Genomic DNA, 17,334 nt, shown 5'->3' with positions numbered 1-17,334 from the left:
TTACGCTCATATCAAAATCTATGATGGCTGCTTTGAATTTGAGGCCAGAAGAAGAAAAGGTAAAATGTCAAGAGAACACTTTTCTGGACAAGTCAGCTTTATTTAAGTTTATGTACAAGCCTCATACAACATTTCTGCTTATATATCATTGCCCAGAACTTGGCAATGCTCACTCATGTTTGCAAAGGAGGCAAAAGAAGGTAATATTTAATTCTGGGTGAGTAACAAAATGTGTAGCTAACAACTGGTGAAACAGGAGTGGGCTTTATGGACCTCCAAGAAATCAAGGTCAGTTGATTATATAAACCTGATCTCTCAAATGAAAATTTTTTTTATATTTTAAAAAAAATTTTATTTTATTATTAGTTTCAAGTATATAGTACATTGGATAGACATTTATATAATTTATAAAATGATTGGTTTTTTTCCCCCTAATTGCTTTTTCTCTCCTCTGGCTCTCCACCGAGCCATTATGCTTTTTCTCTCCTCTGGCTCTCCACCGAGCCATTACTTTAGTGTTAACTGCATTCCCTATGCTGTGCTCCCCATCCCTTTGACTGTCTATCAACTACTAATTTGTACTTCTTTAACTCTTCACCCCTTTCTCCCAGCCCTTCAACCTCCCTCCCCTCTGGCCATCATCAGATTGTCCTCTATATTTGTGAGTCTGTTTTTGATTAGTTTGCTATTTTTATTCCCTAGATTCTGAACATAAGGAAAATCACATGGTATTTATCTTTCTCTGTTTAACTTATTTCACTCAGCATAATAACCTCTTGGTCCATCCATGTTGTTGTGAATGGTAAGATTTCATTTTTTTAATAGCTGAGTAATATTTCATTGTATATATGAGTCATAACTTCTTTATTTAATTATCTGTTGATAGGCATTTAGGTTGCTTCCATATCTTGGCTATCGTAAATAGAGCTGCAGTGAACATAAGGATGCATAGATATTCACAAACTATTGTTTTGGTTGTCTTTGGAGAAATACCCAGAAGTGCAATTTCTGGGTTAAAAGGTATATCCATTTTTAATTTTTTGAGACTAAAATTTTTAATGTCCTTCTTCTGGGTATATATCCCAAGTTTGGTTCAAAATCGAAAGGTAATATGGAATGAAAAAGAAGTCAAAAGATTATTTCTTTTGGATTAGAGAAAAAAATGCTTTGCATTACCTTATTCAGTTATTCATCAATAGTAGGCATTCGGTTAATATTTGATGAATGATTTCCCATATAATAAATTCTTATTGAGCACCGAGAATTTCATCAGTGTCAATTATGATAGACACGCTATTGTGCAAACGCCTTCCCTTAGGACGCTCTAACATGTTGCAAAAGATTTGGAAGATACAAAATATTTTTCTGGTAAATAAAGTTTTTCTATTTGAAACAATTCAAGGGAAACTAGTATAGTTGGTTAAATGAAAAATACCATATTTACATTTCTCATTCTCTTTCTTTCTACTTCTTCTCGAAAGCAAAATGATATGCAAATTCAGTTTGAATAGTATTAATTAGGCTACAATGTGCCATTTCCCTGATAAACTTAAACTGGTGCAGAGAACATAAAATCCACAAGATATATTTTTAAAAATCTAATAGTATTCTTTATTCCTTGGTTTGCAAATCTTCCTGACTTAGAAGTGGTACCTCTCACAATTCCCCAGACCCTACAGACAAATCTTAGGAATTCAGTTCAGAAGAAATACAGTCTAGTACATATATTTTCCTTTCAACCAGAGGATTTCTGAGCAAGTCTCAGAGGGATTTGTTGTAATACACTGTTCCTCTTGGGTAGATCAGTTGTGTAAAAAATATTTCAAAGGAACTACAGTAAACAGCTGAGAATACATGAGCAGCAAAGACTTCAGTGATAGAATTCTATCCAATAAACAAGAATTACTTAAATGTAAAAAATATATATATTACAAACTCTATTGAATTGGACCATTGACAACCCAAAGATTATTCAATAAAAGTCATCTAAAATGACTTTTTATTAAACTTTTTTTTATTTCAAAGAGTTTTTTTAAGCAAATCAGTATTTTTCTTATCTGTCTTTCCTAACACATACACCTTGATATTTCAAAGCAACAGGGATAATTTTGAAACATCACTAAATATTACAAGATACCAACCTATTTTAAGTGATTTCTTTTGCTCATTTCACATTTCTGACTTGGTGTAGTTTATAAAAGAGAAGTCAGCATTTGGACCTAAGAAGATGTGAGACTGTGTCAGTAATTAAGATACTACTTTCAGTTTCAAACTCACTCTTGGTGATGCTGAGTCAAGGACTTTCCCATCCACATTTCAGTTTTTCCAGCAGCTGTCTTTTAGGTCCTGCCAATAAGGAGCCCTAGAGAGAGTCTTGAAAGCACAAAGAGAGAGGATAAACTTCTTCTTATCCACTACCTTTAGCTGTTTTTTAATTTGTTTATTTTTGTTTATGTTATTTTGTTTTTTGGCTAATTTTTTTTTGTTTTGTTGTGGTGTCATTTCAGCAATATTTTTTTACTCTAACAAGGACAATTTGTTCATAGCAGCAAATCCAGTTTGTAATATATATATATTACATATATGTAATATTTACATATATATTACAAACTGGAATATATATATATATATGTACTTTTTTATATATATATATACTTTTACAAAAGTATATATATATATAAACTTTTTTGCTTTTAACAATAATTGTAGAACCAGCCTCATGACAGTGCCAGTAAATCAGCACCCGCCAACTGATGCCCCCTCCTCAGAGGTCTGTCCCCTCACCTCTGTGACTCCTCTCTGAGCTAAGAAACAGCAGAACCTGCTATGCAGAACCTATTCCTTAAAATGTTTTACCTGTCAGGAATTCTCCACCAAGTTTCTAAATTTTAATAATTCCAACATCCTTCCTATTCCTCCAGTACTAAGGATTGTAGCTGCTTCCTGCAATTAATTATATGAAAACTTAGTGTTCCTTTTGAATTTTCAGGTTTTCAATGTCTAGTCAATAATTATTTATCTTAAATTCTCTTTTAAAACAACCAGTGTGGTTTCTTTCTTATGACTATACTCTAGTTAATACACTTTAGTTAATACACTTTGTGATCCTCAAACTTAGAATAATTGCAATATTTATGGGAGCAGGATCTTTTCATTTAGATATTAAGGTGATGTCTAAGACTAGTTCGGTGTCTAAGACACTTATTTGGTATCTATTAGATGTAAATATATTGTGCTAAGAACTGCAAGGACTGTAGAGAATTATTACCTATAACTTCACCTGCAAGTATTTAGGTGATTTTAAATTATGGAACTTGAATATGTATATAATACTTATAACACATTAAATATTTTGTATTATACAGAATGAGCTTTAGAAAAGCTAGGGGGAAGGAAATCAATGTCTTTGGAAATCAGAAGACATCTGAAGAATTTTAATAGAGCATAAATGATAACAGGTGGAACTTAATAGGTATATTTATAAAGGAAATTGAGAATACGATTGATGGAGATTTGGAAAGATGAAAGAAAAGAACATGAATAGGGCAGAATATCAGAAGAGTTCAGAGCATGCATGCATCAATATTTGGCACAAATATATGGTTTGTAAAATATAGCAGTGGTAGATAAAACTCACAGGGAAGACTGGGATGAGATAGTAGAAAATCTTCAATGACTATTTAAGGATTTGAAGTCTTCTTGTCCAGGTGACAAAGAATAATTAAATTTCTGAAGATAACTGGTGGCTAAAGAAGACTAACCTAAGACATGTTCAGAACTGATTTGAGAGAAGACTATAAAGAATGGAAAAGCATTTATTAATATGAATACATAGCCTAATATTTCTTTCTCAAACTGAAAAACCCGTATCATGGAAGTTCTCAGGACTTATTAAGGAATTGTGTGGTCTGAGCACACAATTGGGAATGAAAGTAATATTTACTGTAATGGGAATACATGAAGAATGAATGTATACATATCAGGAGAATCAAGGGCTCATTTTTGGACCCGAATTGTCTATTTAACATCCAAGTGGAATTGTTGAACACATGTTTATACAAAAGAATATGGAGTTCAGATAAGCAGGTAAAGATAGAATTATACACTTTTGAACCATCCTCAGATAGATGGTACTTAAGACCATTAGGCTAAATAAGAACACTTAAGAAATAAGTGTATATGGAGAAATGAGACCTGAGGACTGAACCCAAGTACACTCAAACATTTAGAGACTGAGACGAAGAGGATTTCCAAAGAAGACTAAGAATGGGCTGCCAATGAATTAACAAACCTAAGAAAGTGTGATATTCTGGAGTCAAGACAAGAATTTTTTTTCAGAAACTATAAACTGAATAACTGTGTCAAATGATATTGAGACCTACCCAGATGTGAACTGTAAGATGATCATAATTTAAATGTAATTAATGTGTTAAAGAAATACCTTTGTCCTGAAGAAAATACCAGATGAAAGTAGTTAATTCTCATTTTGCACAGATTCCATATTTGTGAATTCACCTACTCACTATCATTTATTTTGCCACTCCAATACCAACATTCATGGCACTTTAGCAGTCATTCATGGGCATGTGCAGAATGACAAAAAAAATTGAGTTACCTAATGTACACTTTTCCAGCTGAGGTTAACAAGATGATGCGCTGATTTCCTTTCAGATCTCATTTCGGAGTGTACTTTTGAAGTCTTTTTAATGCCACATTTTTCAATAATAGTGCTTTGTGTTGGTGATTTAGCTGTTTAAAGTGGCCACCCAAAATAATCCTGAAATGCTCTCTAATGTTCAGAAGTACAGAAGGTTGTGATGTGCCTTATAGAGAAAATGCATGTTACATAAGCTTTATTCAGGCATGAGAATTAATGTTGTATGCTGTGAGTTCAATATTAACAAATCACTGATCTATATTAAATAAGATGCCTTTGCATAGAAACACATATACAACAAGGTGATATAGTGATCAACTGATGGAAATATTGTGGCCAGAGGCACATAGGAAACTAAACCTATATTTTCACTAGGAAAAATGACTCAATATTTGTGAAGTTAGTGTTGATGGCAATTTTGTAGAAAATAACTATCATGAATAATAATAATTAACTATCTGTATGTACACAGGGCATGATGAATGCTAAGAAAGGTAGACATGTGGTTATTTTCAAAAAAATTTTCTTCATCTTTAAATATTAGGAAATAATTGACTATTTAAAACAAAAATAGAAACATTATATCATGGAGTTTATAGCATAAATACAACTAAAATACATAATAAAATGGAACAATGACCAAGAGAGGGAAATGGAAATATAATGTAATATTTCCATAAGGTTTGCATGCCATAGATATAGTAGAATAACAATATTTGAAGGTAGATTGTGATAAATTAAAACTATATACTCTAACCATTGAAGCCTTCATTAAAAAAATTAGTGAACAAAATGGTAGAACTAATAAACGTACAATAGAGTAGGTAAAAATGAAAACATAAAATTTATTGATCCAAAAAAGGAACTAAAATTAAAGAGATCAAAGAACATATGGGACTAATAGGAAAATAACAATATGAAAGATTTAAATTCAACTATAACAATAAAAATATTAAGTTAAATTGAATTAAAAGACAAAATTGATCATATTGATTAATTATATACTGTCAACAAGAATCCAACTTTAATTATAAAATTACAGATAGATTTAAAGGAAAAGGACAAATAAAAGCATATACCATGCTTATAATTACTAAGTAAAATTAGAGTGGCTATTTTAATATCAGAAAAAGTTGATTTCAGAACAAAGACTTTTCCAAGGAATAAAGAGGGTCATTTTATAATAAATAAGGATTGATTCATAAAGAGAATATAATGATCTTAAATGTTTATGCAACTAATAACGTAGATTCAATATATATAAAATGCAAAACCTGATAGAACACCAAGGAGAAATATATGAATATGTAACATCTTTTTCTCAATAATTTATAGAATACTATCAAACAAGTTGGCCTAACTGATATTAATGGAACACTTAACTCCCAAACAGCAGAATATACATTTTTTCAAGGTACATGGAATATTTACCAAAATAGACTATATTTAAAGATATAAAACATGTCCTTATAAATTTAAAATGATTGATATCATAGAAAGTATATTTTCAGAGTGTAAAAATTAAAAATGAATAACACAAAGATATACAGAAAAACTTTAGATATTTGGAAATTGTAAACACATCTTTAAATAATTTGTGCATCAAAGATAAATCATAAAGAAAATTGGAAAGCATTTCGAAGTGATAGAAAATTAAAATATGGAATGTCAAACATTTTGTGATGCAATTAAAGTAATAGAGAGAACTTTACATCATTAAATACATATGATAAAAGTAGAACTATTTAAAAGAAATTATGTAAATACTCTTTCTAAGAAAAAATAAAAAATAAAAAGTAAACAGAAGAAAATAATGGTTATAAAGATCGAACTCAATGAATGAAAAGAAGTCAATAGAATAAATCAGTAAAACTAAAAGATGGTTATTTGAGAAGATCAATAATACTAATAAACCTACGAGACTATTCATATAAAAAAGAGAAAAAATAAAAATTACTGATATGAATAAGACACATGACATAGCTATGAATCATATAAATACTAAAACACCATTTTATACTAACAAAATTAGTATAAAATAATTTTATACTAATAAATTTGACAAATTAAGTAGAATGTACAAAATTCTTCCAAGACACCTGTCACTTAAGAGGAATTAGAAAACCTGAATAGCCTGTATCTATTAAAGAAATAGAATTTGCAGTTAAAAATCTTCCCACAAAGAAATCTCCATCCCCAAAAAGTCTTTACTAGTGAGTTCTACTAAACATGTAATAATACAATAATAGGAAATTTTTACAAAGTTTTTCAGAAAATTAAAGGAGGAATATTTCTCATTTTATGAGGCTAACATTACCTTGATATCAAATCCAGAGAAAGACTTTGCATTTCAATTTACAGAATAATAACCTTTATGAACATAGACCCAGAAATTCTTAATAAAATTTTAGCAAACCAAATCAAACAGAATGTAAAAAGAAACATACAATACGACCAGTGGAATTTGTCACAGTAATATAAGTTTGGTTTAACAATCTAAAGTCTATCAATATAAACTTGTTATCAAAGTAAAAAAAACTTTATCATCGTAATTAAGATGCTGAAGAAAAATATCACGAAATTTAGTGTTTATTGTAGAAACAGAAGGGAATTTCTTCAACATTATGAAGGCCATTTTGAAAATTCTACAGCTAACATCATATCTCCTGTTGAAAATACAAATACTTCCCACCAATATTAAAGGCAAATCAAAAATATCTGCTCTCACTACCTTTATTCAACATTGAATTGATGATTTTAAGCAGTGTAATACTGCAAGAAAAATAAAACATATGCAGATTGAAAAGAAAAATGAATGTATTTGCAGGAAATCTGATCATTTGAGCAAATAAATTACTTCAGCTTTATCAGTAAAAGGGCAAGAGTTTTCTCTTTGCAATTGGTTGGAATGAATGAGTTTCAGGAAGTACAACTGTAAAAAACAAAAAGACTATCAAAAAATGATAAAATTTTACAATTATAAGAATTTAGACAAATGCTACTCAAACAAATGAGTTTAGAAAAGTTTCAGAATACAAGATAAATATACAAAAATAAATTTTATTTCTCTTAGCTAGAAATAATCAGAAGTTGAAATGAAAAGAACTATTACTTTTATAATAGCACCATAAAATATGAACTATCTACATAGTATTTACGTTGTATTAGGTATTATAAGTAATAGAGATAATTTAAAGTGTATGGGAAGATGTATGTAGGTTATATACAAATACTATGCCATTTTATAAGGGACTTGAGCATTTGAGGATTTTGGTATGTGTGGACATCCTGGAACCAATAAATATATTATGGATATTATATAAAATATAGCTATATTATATGCATTATATTTTATATAGTATATAAGGTATAACACATTATATATATTTTACATAGTGTATTATATAATACACATTATATGTAAGCATTATATAATATATGTCATACATTATGTATATGTATATATGTAATGCCTTTGAGATCTGTTATGAATACAATTATTAGAATGCATTAGATGGCATTGTGAAAGTTCTTTTATACCATAAGTTTCTATATAAACTGAAAGTGGTACTAGTCTGACCTTTACTTCTGTATTCTTTAAATCTATGTTAATTAATAATATATTCTAAGAATATAGCTAAATATTTGAAGGTGATTGTCAGGTTTCATCATTTTTTGATTGTTCTGTTGCTTTTTATGATCTTGCTGCTTGAATCTCATTCATTCTGTCCAACTACAATGAGATAGCTCTTGCACTCTCACTGATACAGCTGAAGTAATTCATATTTCTGTGGATATATTTCAATTGACTTTCTGATGGACCATTCTGATAGTCCATTTCCATCTGTTTTATCTGTTCTTACAATACCACCCTCTTTATTACTTTTCTCTAACCACAGCTCTTCTATTCTTCATTTCTAACACCCTCTTTCTCCTAAGAACTTTTCTTGGAGAAAAGTCACCCATCTCCTTGTCACTCATCTCCCATGTGCCCTTATTTCCTGGTGGTTTTTTTTTTTGTTTTTTGTTTTTTTGTCTGTTGGTCTACTAAAATCTTTTATTTTTCCATTATAATTGAAGAAAAATATTTAAGATTTAGTGTCCAATTAGATAATTTACTTTTAAGGAAGGTATTAAATGCTTATATTTATGATCAGAAGACCACAAAGCAATTTCCATCTCTCCTGGAACAATCAAATTTACACCAGAGTTATTACCCAGTAGAGCTCCTGAGAAAAGGAAAATGACAAGGCATTGCATTTGATGACACACTGCCAGTGTCTTCTGTCAACAAGAATGACTGTCCTCACTTAAGCCTCTTGCTGTCCTCAGCATCAGAGAGTTTTTATTTTTCTACATTTGGAGGTTTTACATTTGTCAGTTGTAAGAGTTCATGACCTGTCTCCTCTCTCCTCTGATTATTATTGGCAGGCCACTCATCTCTAGTGGTTGCTCTGCCAACGTGAAAAACAATAGATTAACAGCTTTCCAGGAATATCTCTCAGACATAATTAATTCCTGCATTTGGTTTTTACACCTCATGTATCAGTGACCTCTCTTCCTGCTAAATTTCTGTTCGAACAGGCTTGGAAGGAACCCGAGATTCACCTCCCTATTTCAGTACAACTAAATTATGTACTTCTCTCTGCAGTCAGAGGTGGGGGTTTGTATTACATTTTTTCTCAAAAGAATTTTTTGAATAAAGAAAGAGGGAGAAAGAGAGAGAATGAGAGAGAGAGAGAGGGGAGAGAGAGAGAGAGAGAGAGAGAGAAAGACAGCATAAGCACTATTTGGATTTCAATGTGTTATCATTCAGATTTTATTAACTCATTGTGTATCACAGGAAAGCCATTTCAATAAATCAGGAAGTAATGATCTGGATAAGAGAGAAAACTAAATCTTCTCTTGTGAGAATAATTCATAGATATAAATACTTTTAGGTTTGATATCTGTATTAGCCGAGAGTTTGCCAAACTTCTATAATAAATAACCCTAGAAACCTCAGTGGTTTAATAAAAAAAAAAAAAAATCTGACTCAAAGTGCAGTGCAGATGCTTGTGTTTGAGGGGATCTCCTGGGAGATTCTTCTCTATGTGGGGACAATCTAGAATCCAGGCTTTCTTCTGCCTTGTGCAGTCACAACTTTTCAAGATCTCGTCTGTATTCTCTGTATTTGATTGGCTAATGAACAATAAAAGGAAAGTGGAGAATCTCAAGGGTGATATAGTGTAGACCTCAAGCGGCATTCAAACCTTTCCTCATATTCCGTGGGCACTAACTAGTTACCAGCTCAAATGACACAAGGAGGCTAGGAAACTTGTCTTCTTACATATCCATAGCATTTATGGGCATTATCTCTACCACAGTTGCATTTCATTTCTCATCACTATGTGCATGCCATCATTGCTTCATGGGTAAAGACCTGGCTTCTAGTTTCCTTATTCTATTAATTAGCTGGGAGAAAGTTCAGTCTCTAGAGCTTTCTGGGTCCCAATTTCCTTTAAGGAAATGGAAATAAAAATAACAATCTTAAAGAGGGATTGTGTGGATCAAATATAAGGATAAGTAGGGAAGTGCTTCAGATGGAAGCACTATTGATGTAATAGATTGCTATTAATGTGTTCATCAATTTGTGTGGGGGAGAAATAACAAATCAAATAATGTCTCAAGACTCATGAAGAAGCCAGTCACCTTCTCATCAAAATATTAGAGAGAGTAGTTCCATTATATCCCCTACAATTACTCTAAAAGCCATGCATTATAAAATATCTAATATATACCAAAGGTAAGAAGGCAGCAAGAAGTCATTAGATTAATTTGAGAAAGGAATTGATCTTCTATGCCTTTCCTTTTTTAATTCTACTATACATTTCTTCAAAGGCTCTTAATAGAACAGTGTACAAATATGGGATATTTCTAATTTTTTAAAGTAAATATGATCAACTGAGTTTTGTCAATTCTCCACCTTTCCATGCTCTAGGGCATGGAAAAAAGATACGGGATAGAAGGAGGAAACAAAATAAAAGATTATTAGTGCTGCCCATATCAGTGTTTGCTTTCTCTAAGATTTTTAGTACAGTCCAGTGATTTGTGGTCTGATCCATTTTGATGCTACATAACTTGAGGCTCATTAATCAAACTCATTTATTTCTTAGCTTTCATTACTATCAGTTCCGGAAACTCTAAACAAACATTTAATGTACCAGTATGATTTCTTGGATGGCAGACGGGTATGTAACTGACTTTCTTTCCCTTTCTCTTGTCCTTCCCACATCCTGCAAAAGCTAAAACTCTGGTGAGACATGGAATTTCTCTCCTACAAGACTGATCACTGTGATAGTGAATTTCTTAGCCCACCATCTCTTGGTTATCGTATTACTCCTTACTCTTTAGATTCTGCACGAGCGTTGGAGGGCCTAGAGAACACCTGGAGCAGATGCGGCCTGTGCATCTTTCTAGGCCGCTGGAATGACCATGAAAATTTTGAGCAGATTGCAGCTGGGCTCTGAGCTGGCAGCATTATGCATACTTTCCTCAGATGCACTCATTGCTTTGTCTCAAAAGGCAGCAGTATATGCACACCTGACCAGTATGCATAACTCAGCTATCATCTCCTTGCTAAAGCTGTAACTCATGGCCTGTGGAAACTCATCAATACACTTCTCAACCATGTAGGTACTTAAGAGTAAGTAAACTGGTAGATTTTACTCATTCTCTTCTAGTAGCACAGCTATGCAATTTTTCTCTAAAGTCCTTCCCCTACATTCTAGTATAGTTGATGCCAGTGTGACTATGATGCTCAAATATCAGAGGTAAAATGCCTAATCCCCTACAACTTCATGCATGGAACTAATCAGAACAGACTGAAATAAACAAAGACTAAAAACAGAAATACTGATGAGAGAGTATTAAAAGTGCCTATGGGGAAAAAAAGTAGTAATTTGGATTAGGGTTCTGTCAGCAAGAATAGAGAAGTCCAATGTGGGACTTACTCATTTGACTGACATTTCGTGAACACTTAGTATTCACCAGGCACTTTGCTGGGTTCTAGAAATATAGCGATTAGAAGTTGAACACTGACTTTGCAGACCATATAGTCTACTGGCAGAAACAGATTTTAAATAAACATTTACTGTAAAATACAAAATAGCATATAATGAAATGAAAGTACAAGGCTGATAAAAATATATCATGGGAAACAGGATAGGTTAGGAACTTGGAATGAAAACAGAAGAAGATGATGATGATGATGATGATGATGATGATGATGATGATGATAGCTTACATTAAATTATATAAGGTTTTGCTTTCAATTATTGAAATTCATTTAATATGCATATAGACTGTATATAAATCATCTTGGAATCTTATTAAAATGAGAATTCGGATACAGTGTAGTATGGGGTGGATCTATCACTGGTACTGGTCTGGGATAACTTATTGAATAGGAAGAGACTAGCTTATTCATAGAAATTCACTAATGTTGGTGTTATTATTATCTCTATTTTAAAGGGAGAGAAACGAAGAGGTCAAAGCTGTATCACTGGGCACATAGCTGATAAATGGGGGTGCAGAAGGCGAAGCCAGTTAGTATAGCTCTGGAGTTCATCTCTGCAGTTTTCAGAGTGTCATCTTCAATTTGGATTGAAAAGATGAGAAAGAATTAGCTGAGTGTGAGTGTGTGTGATGAGATTGTGTGGAAACATGGGATGAAGACAATTTCCCAAGAGGGAAGATAGAATATACATGGAGGGTCAACAGGAGATAGAGGGAAAACTTCAAGAAACATACATATTTAGAAGTGTTTTGGAAGAGGAATCAATAGCATATGAGGTACGAGTGTAGGAGTAGAGGGGGAAAGAGGCAGGCCCAAAGGAAGACTCTTAAGATTTTGAATTTAAATAACAGGATGGGATAATAAAACCATCAATTAAGATGGAAAAGACTAGAGAAGGCTGAAATTGGGTGTCAAGTAGAGGAAAGAGAAAGTAGGAGCACAGTTACAGATCAAAAGAAGGGGTTTACAGGTTAACCACCCTTGGTGGAGATATGGCTGCTTTCCAGGCACGTGTAAGAGGCAATTGAGCTGTGTACTGAGTACCATTTGGGACTTTCTGGAGATGCAATTGAATATTATTTCTTAAGCGAATAGCGAGAGGTTGAAGCACACAGTTTGGAAAAATGTGTCCCCTTAGGATTTCGACAGATCTACTATTATGTCTCATGTTTGTTTAACTTTACTGATATTGAAATCACTGTACTATTCAAAGGAAAAGGAGACTGAAGTAAAATGTTGAGGAGTGAGAGGGGAAGATTAATTTTTATCTTCACCAAGGAAATGAGCTCAGTCTTTCTTTTACATTCTGTCCCCAGGCTGTACTCTATAGGGCCTTTAGTCCTAGATTTAATCACTGTTAAGTACAGCCTTACAATCTGCCTCTAACATGCAAGCCATGAAGGCCCATATTAATTCAAGACACCTTTCCCCATCTCCACCCAAATGCATACACACGTGGGGTATCAGGCTCACTTTATTATTTTTCTTTTTTCTCCTTTGTGGAAACTCAGTGATAAACTGCCCAAGCAATTGTTCTTTCCTGCAACCATAAGTACATAAAACTCTTACTTCCTCTCCTTAGAAATCAATTTCTTCTGCTTCCTATTAAATCTTCAAATTTGTTTCATGTTTTAAAGACAGAGAAATCATAATTCTGTGGGATTTACCAAGTCAAAGAACATATAAAGTATAATTACACAGTTATTCCAGCACCAAGAGAGAAAATCGGGAATCAAATGCCTACTGACCAGAAAGATGATTATGGATATGTTAGTCAAACTTATTAAATCCAGGACTAAAAGGACATCTTAGAATCTGCTGCCCACTCATGTCCAATTGCTAGAAAAAATAAAAATATTTTAAGCAAATGCTGAACCTAGAATATTGAGAGTAACTGAGACACCTCTTTTCCATGCCCCCCTCCACCCCATGCACATTTTAGAAGTAGAATAATTGTGGGAAATATTCAGACAGAGCTACACATTTAAAATTAATCTTTTTTTGAAATTTGTTTGTCAAAACATCGATCTAAGTACTTGCTGCAAATCCAGGGTTTCTGAAGACATTCGTTCAAAAAGCCTGAACCTTCTCCCCTACTAGTTGTAGTTTGGTTAAAGTATATGTCTATGCAGTGATGATTAAAATGTAAGCATTCCATGTATGAACACACTTAAAATAAACAGGGAAAAGCTGGCCATTGCTGACAATAAAAGCAATACATCTGCAAATTTATTGCATAATTTTTCCCTAGTAACAACAATGTACAACAATGACGAGCAAGGCTGCTTTTCACAAACAAATTTATTTCTTCTGGTTGCTCTTCTATTGCTTTCAATAGGAAATGCCAGAATAACTGTGATTTAAAAATGCTGTCAGCTGATTTGCATGCTCAATAGATTCAGTGCATTATAATAAAACTTGCCTCTAAGTGTTGTACCTAGAAGAAAACACTGTATGGACTTAAATCCTCTGCTTTGGCTGCACATTTCTGCCAATATATTTACAGCAGACCACTGGAAGTCAGCTTTTGGTTTCTTATCTGCATATTCATAAGGCTGTCAAACAGCTTGGAAAGAGTTTTTACTTAGTTATCCCACATTAAATATTAGGACTTGCTAATGTTCAGTTTATGCAAATCTTGAGCTGAGTTCACATCATTCCTCCAGTGTTGTGGGTCATAATTCCTGTACAATGCAGGCAGAGACTACACAACAGCTGGACCCTGGGGCTCTGTGCTATACATCACAATTCTTCTAGCCATTTAGAAATTGGGGATCAGATCCTTGTCCAAGGAAGCGAGGTCAGGCCTCAACCACAACCCTATTTCACTGAGGAATCAGAAAACATAGGGAGCAACTCCACACCGTTAAGGCAGGTAGTACAGCTGAGCTCCTTTCTTACATGCATCTTCAGACAGAATTTCTGTAATGACACACAATTTATTTTAATTATGGAGAGAGAGAGAGTGTGTGTGTGTGTGTGTGTGTGTACGTGTGTGTTTGTATAGTAGCTTCTCAATTATCATGAAATTGTCATACTCTATTTTGAAAGCCATATTCTGTCTTTCTAATTTGAATTTATTGTTCATTTTATAACTTGCACTATGGTAGGAACTGCAGTATTTGATAAATTTCTAATTGGGAAAAATAATCTTCATCTCTGGTTACTTCCAGTTTGCCAAAGATTCCCAGGGTCATAGGATAATAATTCAGGGGTTTGGAATTGATAAGTCAGTTTGGATCACAATTAGGGACAATGACTAAAATATTGATTACTCATATGAACCACTATTTTAAGCTATCCGGGTAAAAGGCAGTTTGGTTTATGTGTGTGTTTATCTGCTGAGGTTATTGGTTTTCAATGATGAATGCTATCTGACCCCCCTGCTTAAGCTTCATATTTCATGTCAATGCTTCTGAAATCTTTCCCTAACTCCTCTGGTCTTGCATCATCCAAAGAGAATAATGTGTATTAGTTAAGTATGAGTTATGTGTGATCGACACCATCTCTTCCCCAGAAATCATTCTTTTAAATTAATATCTTTATTAACATGATTATAATTTTCCGGAGTGCAAAATTGGCTCTTCAAAGAGAAAAGCAACATGAGAAGTGTTCAGAAAGAAATAGACATCTATTTGTTGGAATTTTGAAGTGGAGCTTTATGCATAAGCATAAAATGTGGCAAGATGATATTTGATGACCCTACAAATTTTGAGTTCTACTAAAATTACAACCAGTTGAAGAAATATGGGTGAAAGAACTTTAGAAGATAAATAAATATAATAGACGAGATTTTTATTTCATTCTATGAGCCCAAAATAATAACCTCTTTTTCTACTTATGAATGGGTTAAATGTCCAAATGAGTACAAAATTTATAGTGTAAAAATGCTCTTATTTACACAAACAAAAATTATTTTAATTAAAATTTTCTTCTAGGTCCACTTGGTATTACTACGGAGAATTTAGTGTGCTACCAAGCTTAAAGACTTGCACAGAATAAAGGTTTCCAGGGGCTAAGCTAGATCCATATACCTAAAGGGTGGGAGAAAGACAGTATAGACAGACACAGCATTCAAGGAATGGTTAAACAGGGAGATAAAGGCATAAAGCTGAAGAAATAGTTCTGTGTATAAAGTACTATTTCACAATGATAGGTGACTAAAGGAAGATTAACCCCAAGTCAGAAGTAAGGAAGAATAGAAAAACAATAGAAAATACGTTGCAAGAGGAGTTAGTCAAAGTGGTTCAATATTAGGATCATAAAAAGTATGTTGCACATTCACATAATAGGACATCAGATTTGCAGTGGAGGAGAAAAAGCTCAGAAACCCAGAACTTTTCGACACTGATGTCCAAAAAAAAAAAAGAAAAGAAAAGAAAAATTATTTCCCCAATGTACCACTATTTAACTTAATTTCCATAAAAAAATCTCAGTACATTAAATATTTCCCATAAAAATAGTTCCAATGAGTAAATTATTACTTATAAGATTATTCGTCATCTGTCAACACCCAACGTTATGATACCAAAGTGACACGATTATTCTTTTTGACAAAAATATGTTGTTACATGACTCGATTAGATCTAGCAGCTAAGAGAAAAGGTTATACACTGATTTACTGGCTGCCATAGTCCTTTCAAGAAAGATATCAGGCATTTATGAATTAAAGTTACTCTCTTTGCTGTTTTAATGGACATACAACTGAATTAGAGCCTGAAGGTGATAAGTACATGAGTGTTTTAAAAATATTCACTGATCCTTTGGGTAATTACAAAGTCTAAAGGTCTAGGAGCTATAGCGAGATGTCACTCGAGAACTTGAATATAAAGAAAAGAGTGTTTTTCTTAGATATTTGGATTATATTATATACTGATAACAGATCAAAGCAGAGATAAACATAGTCACCTTAAAGTGACCTTGACCCGATACTCAGTTACCTTACTAAATGTGACACTCTAGATAGCTATAACAAGATAGAGAATTTTATTTACCAGATTGCATCCCTGAGAATTCTGTAATAGAATTTATCCTGAGAAAACCTGGCCAAGTGTGAGACATAATGCACTCCCAAGGCGCTCTGTGAACTTTGCTTGTTGCAGATTGAGGGAGACTGAGACATGGAGAGTTGCTGGTGTCTCCAACCTTCTAAAAGCAAGTTGGCACAGCTGGAGAGAAGGACTATAAATGTGAACAGCCACTCCCAGGGAGGGGGTTGTTACAGAATGCTAGGGAAGGAGAAAAGCCAGGATTCTACATAGGCAAGATGTTGTGGGCTATCTCGTGGAGAGAGCTGAAAGTAATGAGATAATGGGAGGCTTAAAGTACCTGCAGTTTGTGAAAGAATGAAGAGGAGAAGAAAAGGAATTCTTTTTGTGGATTCCTGCTGTGGGTTAAGAATTGGATCTTCATTAACGATCATTGAAATCTGCAAATGGAGGCTAGAATTGTTTTTAATGACTCATGCTAGACTGTGGTATCTTTAAAGTGTTGACATGTAAGAATTTAGCCATATGGAATCCCTGTTATTGTTGTGCTACATTAAGAATAAATAAGTTCAACCATAAAATCATGGAAAAAGAAGAAATACTAGGGCAAATATTGGCAGTGCTCATCTGAG

The sequence above is a fragment of the Pteropus vampyrus genome, unplaced genomic scaffold (genome assembly GCF_000151845.1).
Source record: "Pteropus vampyrus isolate Shadow unplaced genomic scaffold, Pvam_2.0 Scaffold8, whole genome shotgun sequence".
Taxonomy (NCBI): domain Eukaryota; kingdom Metazoa; phylum Chordata; class Mammalia; order Chiroptera; family Pteropodidae; genus Pteropus; species Pteropus vampyrus.
The sequence above is the reverse complement of the archived record's forward strand: the minus strand, read 5'-3'. Positions refer to the sequence as shown.